An 8426-nucleotide genomic window follows, 5' to 3' on the forward strand; every position below is an offset into this window, starting at 1 on the left:
TTTGGAAACCTGTGGCTTTTTGCTCATCAGGCTTTAGACTTTTTTTTTTTTTTTTTTTTTTTACAGGTCTGGGGATGGAACCCAGGGGCATTCGACCTCCAAGCCACACCCCCTACCCTAATTTTTTATTCTTTATTTTGAAACCGGGTCTCACTGAGTTGCAGAGGGCCTTACTAAGTAGCTGAGGCTGTCCCCGAACTGCGATCGTCCCATCTCAGCCTCCCCAATGCTGGGATTACAAGTGTGCATCACCACGCCCGGCTTCTAGTGAGACTCTTGTTTTATTTTTTATTGTTTATTTATTTATTTATTTATTTTTTGCGGGTCTGGGGATGTAACCCAGAGGCATTTGACCTTCGAGCTACACCCTCTGCCCAATTTTTATTCTTTATTTTGAAACAGGGTCTCACTAAGTTGCAGAGGGCCTCACTAAGTAGCTGAGGCTGTCCGCGAACCGTGATCCTCCGGTCTCAGCCTCCCAAATGCTGGGATTACAAGCGTGCGCCACCACGCCCGGCAAGAGACTCTTGTTTTTAGACAAAAAAAAAAAAAAAAGGGGGGGGGGGAGTCAGGAATCCAGGAGTGGAGGTGCACCTGTGATCCCAGTACTTGGAAGGCTGAGACAGGAAGAGCACAGGTTCAAAGACCCTGTTTAAAATTTAAAAATAAATAAATAAATAAAAAAGGAGACCGGCAGCGCAAGCCTGTAATCCCAGTATTTGGGAGGCTGAAACAGGAGGATCAAGGTTCACGACCAGCCTCAGCTACTTAGGCTCTTGCAATTTAGTGAGACCCTGCTTCAAAATAAAGAAAAAGCTGAGCGAGGGGGCACACACTTGTAATACCAGCATTCAGGAGGCAGAGACCAGAGGATCACAGTTCATAGACAGCCTCAGCTACTTAGGCCCTCCACAACTCAGTGAGACCCTGTTTCAAAATAAAGAATAAAAAATAGGGTAAGGGGTATAGCTCAGAGGTCAATGCCTCTGGGTTCCATCCCCAGACCCGCAAAAATAAATAAATAAATAAATAAATATTTAAAAATAGGGCTGGGGGTGTAGCTCAGAGGCACAATGTCCCTGAATTCCATCCCCAGTACCGCAAAAAAAAAAAAAAAAAAAAATTAAAAAAAAATTAAAAAAAGAATAAGCCGGGCGTGGTGGTATAGCTTCTAATCCCAGCATTGGGGAGGCTGAGACAGGAGGATACAGGTTCACAGACAACCTCAGCTACTCAGTGAGGCCCTTTGCAACTCAGTGAGACCCTATTTCAAATTAAAGAATAAAAAATAGACTAGGGGTGTAGTTTGGGGGTAGAATGCCTCTGGGTTCCATCCCCAGTACTGCAAAAAATAAATAAGGAAGGAATAAATAATAAAAATTGGACATGGGGTGTGATGGCACACCCTTGTAATCCCAGCATTTGGGAGGATCGAGGCTTGACAGCCTCAGCTACTTATGAACCTCTTCACAACTCAGTGAAACTCTGTTTCAAAATAAAGAATAGCCGGGCGTGGTGGTGCACGCTTGTAATCCCCACACTTGGGAGGCTGGGACAGGAGGATCGCACAGGTTCGAAGCCAGCCTCAGCTACTCAGTGAGGCTCTCAGCAACTTAGTGAGACCCTATTTCAAAATAAAGAATAAAAAATAGGGCTGGGGGTGTAGCTTGGAGGTCGAATGCCCCTGGGTACCATACCCAGTACCACACACACAAAAAAAGAATAAAAAATAGGGCTGGGGCGCTGGGTGTGGTGGCGCACGCTTGTAATCCCAGTGCTTGGGAGACTGAGACAGGAGAATCGTGCAGGTTCAAAGCCAGCCTCGCTGTCTTAAGAGACCCTGTTTCCAAATAAAAATATAAAATAGGTCTGGGAGTGTAGCCCGGAGAAAGAAGGGTTACATCCCCAGCACCATCAAAAAAAAAAAGAAAAGAAAACCACACACGCACATGCACACACACGCACACACACACACACACACACACACACACACACACACACGAGGAAAGGGGGGTAAGGGTCTGGAGGTGTGGCTTAAAGGCAGAATGCCCGTGGGTTGGCTCAGAGAAAGAATGCTCCAGGGTGAAAATAGTAATAAGATATTACTATGAAGAACCTTCATTGAGTTATCAATATGGTGTTTTTTGTTTGTTTGTTTTAGTGGCACTGGGGATTGAACCCAGGGGCATTCTATGAGCTACACCCAGCACTGTTTTATTTTTTAAGCTTGAAACCGGCTCACTAAGTTACTGAGGCTGGCCTTGAACCTGTCATCCTCCTCCCTCAGCCTCCCAAGTACTGGCTCAATATGGCTGAACACGTTGAACCGTGGAGGGTCTTCTTCTTCTTCTTCTTCTTCTTCTTCTTCTTCTTCTTCTTCTTCTTCTTCTTCTTCTTCTTCTTCTTCTTCTTCTCCTCCTCCTCCTCCTCCTCCTCCTCCTCCTCCTCCTCCTCCTCCTCCTCTTCTTCTTCTTCTTCTTCTTCTTCTTCTTCTTCTTCTTCTTCTTCTTCTTTTTGTGGGGGATGGAACCCAGAGGCATTTGACCTCAGAGCTACACCCCCTGCCCATTTCTTTCTTTTTTTTTTTTTTTTTTGGTGGTACTGGGGATGGAACCCAGAGGCTTTCTACCTCCAGGCTATACTCCCAGCCCTATTTTATGTTTTATTTTGAAACAGGGTCTCACTAAGTTGCTGAGAGCCTCACTAAGTAGCTGAGGCTGGCTTCGAACCTGTGCGATCCTCCTGTCTCAGCCTCCCAAGTGCAGGGATTATAAGCGTGTGCCACCACGCCCAGTTTATCTTTATTTTGAAACAGAGTCTCACAGAATTGCAGAGGGCCTCACTAAGTAGCTGAGGCTGTCCACGAACCGCGATCCTCCGGTCTCGACCTCCCGAATGCTGGGATTACAAGCGTGCGCCACCACACCTGGCTTAGTGGAGGGTTTTTCTGCCAGCCATTTTATTAATCTTGCAGTGAGGTTCTGGGACTCAAGGTCAGTAATCTGAATGTGAGGCCAATGGTCTCTCCCAGCACTTGAATGTCCCACCCTACTATGTTCTGGCTTCCGTGTGTGTGTGTGTGTGTGTGTGTGTGTGTGTGTGTGTATTACTGGGAATAGAACCCAGGGCCTTCTACCTCCGGGCTACACTCCCAGACCTATTTTATATTTTATTTGGAAACAGGGTCTCTAAAGCCAGCTGAGGCTGGCTTCGAACCTGCACGATCCTCCTGTCTCAGCCTCCCAAGCCTGGGGGATTACAAGTGTGCGCCACCACGCCCAGCCTCCCAGACCTATTTTACATTTGATTTGGAAATAGGGCCTAACTAAGTTGCTGAGAGCCTAAGTAACTGAGGTTGGCTTCAAGCCTGCACGATCCTCCTGTCTCAGCCTCCCAATTCTGGGATTACAAGTGTGCGCCACCATACCCATCTTGAATGCATACTTTTCTAAAATACTCTTTCTCTCTACCAGAATATTATTTGCAAGAATAATCTTGAAAGAATCATTATTGTATTTGCTCTTTAGTTTTTAGGTGTTTTTTTTTTTTTTCCTTCCTCAGTGCTGGGACTGAGCTCAGAAGGACTCCTACTATTGAACTGTAGCCCAATCCCTTTTTAAATTTAATTTTATTTATTTTGTGGTATTGGGGGTAGAACTCAGGGGCTTTTCTACCTCCGGGCTATACTCCCAGACCTATTTTTTATACTTTATTTGGAAACAGGGTCTCACTAAATTTCTGAGAGCCTCACTAAGTAGCTGAGGCTGGCTTTGAACTTGTGGAATACTCTTGTTCAGACTTCCTAGTGCTGGGATTACAAGCGTGCGCCACCACGCCCGACTCTTTCTTCCTTCCTTCCTTTATTTATTTATTTATTTATTTATTTATTTATTTATTTAATATTTGGTGGTAATGGGGGTGGAACCCAGGGGCTTTCCTACCTCCGGGCTATAATCCCAGACCTATTTTATATTTTATTTGTTTTTTGTTTTTTATGGTACTGGGGATGGAACCCTTCTACCTCCGGGCTGCATTCCCAGAACTATTTTATATTTGTTATTTGGAAACAGGGTCTCTTAAGCCAGCAAGGCTGGCTTCGAACCTGCGCAATCCTCCTGTCTCTGCTTCCCAAGAGCAGGGATTACAAGCGTGCGCCACCACGCCTGGCTTTTATATTTTATTTGGAAACAGAGTCTCACTAAGTTGCTGAAAGCCTCACTAAGTAGCTGAGGCTGGCTTCGAACCTGTGAGATCCTTCTGTCTCAGCCTCCCTAGCACTGGGATTACAAGCGTGCGCCACCACACCCAGCTCCTTTCTTATTTTTGAGACAGGATCTCAATAAGTTACAAAGGCTGGCCTCAAACTTGTTATCCTCCTGGGCCTGTGCCACTGTGCCTGGGCCCTCAACTCTAAATATCTTTTTTTTTGAGAAGGTGTTACTGGGAATGAAACCATGGCCTTGCTCATGCTAGGAAAGTGATCTATAACTGAGCTGTATCTCCAGCCTAGCCCTAAATGTATGCAAATGTATGTGTAAGTATGTATGTATATGTGTGTATGTATGTATGTATATGAGTGTATGTGTATATAGAGAGACATATATATATGACGGGATGGACACTGGAGATTGAACCCAGGGGCATATACCTCCCAGTTATATCCCCAACCCTTTTTTTTTTTTTTTTTTTTTTTGCAGTACTGGGGATGGAAACCAGGGCATTCTACCTCTGAGCTATACCCCCAGCCCTATTATTTATTCTTTATTTTTGAAACAGGATCTCACTGAGTTGCAAAGGGCCTGCCTCATTAGCGTGGTTGCACACGCTTGTAATCTCAGCATTTGGGAGGCCGAGACAGGAGGATTTGGGTTTGCGAACAGCCTCAGATACTTAGTGATGCCCTCTGCAACTCAGTGAGACCCTGTTTCAAAATAAAGAATATAAAAAAAGGATAGAGGTTCCACTTGGAGGTAGAATGCCCCTGAGTTCCATCTCCAGTACCGAAAAAAAGAGAAAAAGGTCCTTACTAAGTAGCTGAACCTTTTTTTTTTTTTTTTTTTTTTTTTTTTTTTTGCAGGTCTGTGGATGGAACCCAGGGGCATTTGACCTCCAAGCTCTATCCCCTGCCCTATTTTTTTATTCTTTATTTTGAAACCGGGTCTCACTACATTGCAGAGGGCCTCACTAAGTAGCTGAGGCTGTCTGCGAACTGCGATCCTCCGGTCTCAACTTCCCAAATACTGGGATTACAAGCGTGTGCCACCATGGCTGGTTTAGCTGAACCCTTTTTTATTTTTTGTTTTGAAATAGGGTCTCCCTAAGTTCCTGAGAGTTTTACCAGGTTGCTGGGGCTGTTCTAAAACCTTCAATCCTCCAGTCTAAGCTTCCCAAGTACTGGTATTACAGGCATAGGCTACCATGTCCAGCTTAACCCTAAATACATACATACACATACATACATACATATATATATACACATACATATATATGAAAATACATATTTTATACATATATGTATGTGTGTATACACACACACACACACACACACACACACACACACACACACACACACACATATATAGATACTGGGGATGGAACCCAGGGGGTATTCTCCCTCCAAGCTACACTCCCAGTCCTATTTTTTATTCTTTATTTGGAAACAGAGTCTCACTGAGTTGTAAAGGGCCTCACTAAGTAGTAGCTGAGGCTGTCCTCAAACCATGATCCTCCTGTCTCAGCCTCCCAAATGTTGTGCTGACAAGCATGCGCCACCACACCTAACCACCAGTCTTATTTATTCTTTATTTTGAAACAGGGTCTCACTGAGTTGCAAAGGGCCTCACTAAGTAGCTGAGGCTGTCCGCAAACTGCGACCTCCTGTCTCAGTCTCCCAATGCTGGGATTATAAGCGTGGCCCACCAAGCCCAGCTTAACATTAAATATTTTAATTGATTATATATATATATATATATATATATATATATATATATATATATATATATATTGTGTGTGTGTGTGTGGTACTGAAAATTGAACCCAGAAGCACTTTTACCTCTGAATTATACCCCCAGGCTGATTTTATTTCTTATTTGGAAACAGGGTCTCACTGGGTGGCTAAGAGCCTCATTAAATTGCAGGCTGTCCTCAAACCTGTGATCCTCCGGTCTCAGCCTCCCAAGTACTAGTATTACAAGCATATGCTACCATGCCTGAGTCTATTTTACTTTATTTATCTATTTATTTATTTGGGGTACTGGCAATTAAACCCAGGGACATTCTACCATTCTACCTCCAAGCTACATCCCCAGCCCTATTTTTTATTCTTAATTTTGAAACAGGGTCTCACTGAGTTGCAGAGGGCCTCACTAAGTAGCTGAGGCTGTCCTCAAACTGTGATCCTGTCTCAGCCTCCAAACTGATGGAATTGCAAGTATGTGCCACCATGTCCAGCTCCAAGCCCTATTTTTTATTTTGTATTTTTATTTATTTATTTATTTATATTATTATTATTATTATTTTGGTGGTACTGGGAATGGAACCCTTCTACCTCTGGGCTATACTCCCAGACCTATTTCATACTTTATTTGGAAACAGTGTCTCACTAAGTTGCTGAGAACTTCACTAAACAGTTGAGGCTGAAATGTGTGCCATCCTCCTGTCTCAGCCTTCCAAGCGCTGGGATTACAAGTGTGCACCACCACGCCTGGCTCTATTTTTTATTTTAGAGTAGGACAATTTCTTCTTTCTTTCTTTCTTTCTTTCTGTCTGTCTGTCTGTCTGTCTGTCTTTCTTTCTTTCTTTTTCTTTTCTTTTTTTTTTGTGCTACTGACAATTGAACCTAGGAACCCAGGTATGCTAGGTAAGTATTCTATCACTGAGCTATACCCCAGACCCCATTTTAATTTTTATCTTGATTTCTTCGGGTTCTTGGTAGCACTTTAGTCCAAAATAATGGCCTCCTGTCATTTTTACTTAACAAAAAAACATTGCTCAAATTCAACAAAATAGCCTGGCACAGGGGCTCATACCTGTAATCCTAGTTCTTGGGAGGCTGAGACAGGAGGATCACAGGTTCTCAGCCAGTCTCAACAACTTAGTGAGGTACTCCACAACTTAGTGAGACCCTTTAAAAAAAAATAGGGCTGAACATCTAGGTCAGCGGTAGAATGTCCCTACATTCAATCCCCAGTATCAATCAATCAGTTAATCAATAATCAGGTGTGGTGTAACACACCTATAATCACAGTACCTGGGAAACTGAGACAGGAGAATCACAGATTCAAGGCTAGCCTCAGCAATTTAGCAAGGCCCTCAGCAAGTTAGTTAGACTCTGTTTCAAAATAAAAAACAAGCCAGGCGTGGTGGTGCACACTTGTGACCCCAGCATTTGGGAGGCTGAGACCGGAGGATCACAGTTCACGGACAGCCTCAGCTACTACTTAGTGAGGCCCTTTGCAACTCAATGAGACCCTGTTTCCAAAAGAAGAATAAAAAATAGGACTCGGGATGTAGCTCAGAGGTAGAATGCCCCTGGGTTCCATGCCCAGTACCGCAAAAATGAACAAACAATCAAAATGAAAAATAAAATAGAGCTGGAAGTGTAGCTCAGAGGTAGAATGTCCCTTAGTTCTATCCCTAGGACTGCCAAAATAAAATTTAAAAAAATCACACCTTTGGTCCGGGCCCCTGGCCCTGACCCTGGGCGGGTGGGCAGGCGCTGGCGGGGCACCCCTAGGCAACCCCCTCCCCACCCGGAAGGACCCTGTAAAAAAGGAAAAGAAAAAGAAAAAAGAAAAATATCGGAGAGGGGTCAAGGAGGTGGCGGATGCCAGGATACTGGAGATGCAGACAAAACTTATCCAAATGAACTGGAATTACTGGAAAAATTCCCCGCTAAGGAGGACTGCTTCTTCTCTACATTGTTAAGACTCTTGGACATCACCTGTAAGGAGAGAGACTTTAGCGGAGACCAAGGAGAAAGGCGGTGCTGAAAGCGATCTCCGCATTGGCGGTGGAGACTTGTATTCAGGAGAAGCAGAAGTCGGAGCCTACCAACCTTATTTATTTTTTTTTTTTTGGAGAAATTATACCAAAGGTAGAATGCTACCATCGCACATGCTTAGGAAGACTGGACAACATTCAGAGTGGAAAAAGTGCTTGGGAAAGATTTGAAATGGTGGAGGCAGTGGCAATGGCAGTGGCCAGTACTCAGGGGAGGCAGAGATCTGATGCATTACACCTGGAACCTTTGAAGTAATGACCCCAGAGGCAGTATGCTACCACCACGCACCCTCGAGAACGTGGGACAAATGGTTGGGCGAAGACGGTGCTCGGATTAGAGCCTGCTGAGGGTGAGGCCGGCGACGGACACAGCAAAACTGGGATTGGAGCCTGTTGTGAGGCAAGGCCAGTGTTGGGGCCTTCAA

This window comes from Muscardinus avellanarius, assembly GCF_963383645.1.
Source record: "Muscardinus avellanarius genome assembly, chromosome: 10".
Taxonomy (NCBI): domain Eukaryota; kingdom Metazoa; phylum Chordata; class Mammalia; order Rodentia; family Gliridae; genus Muscardinus; species Muscardinus avellanarius.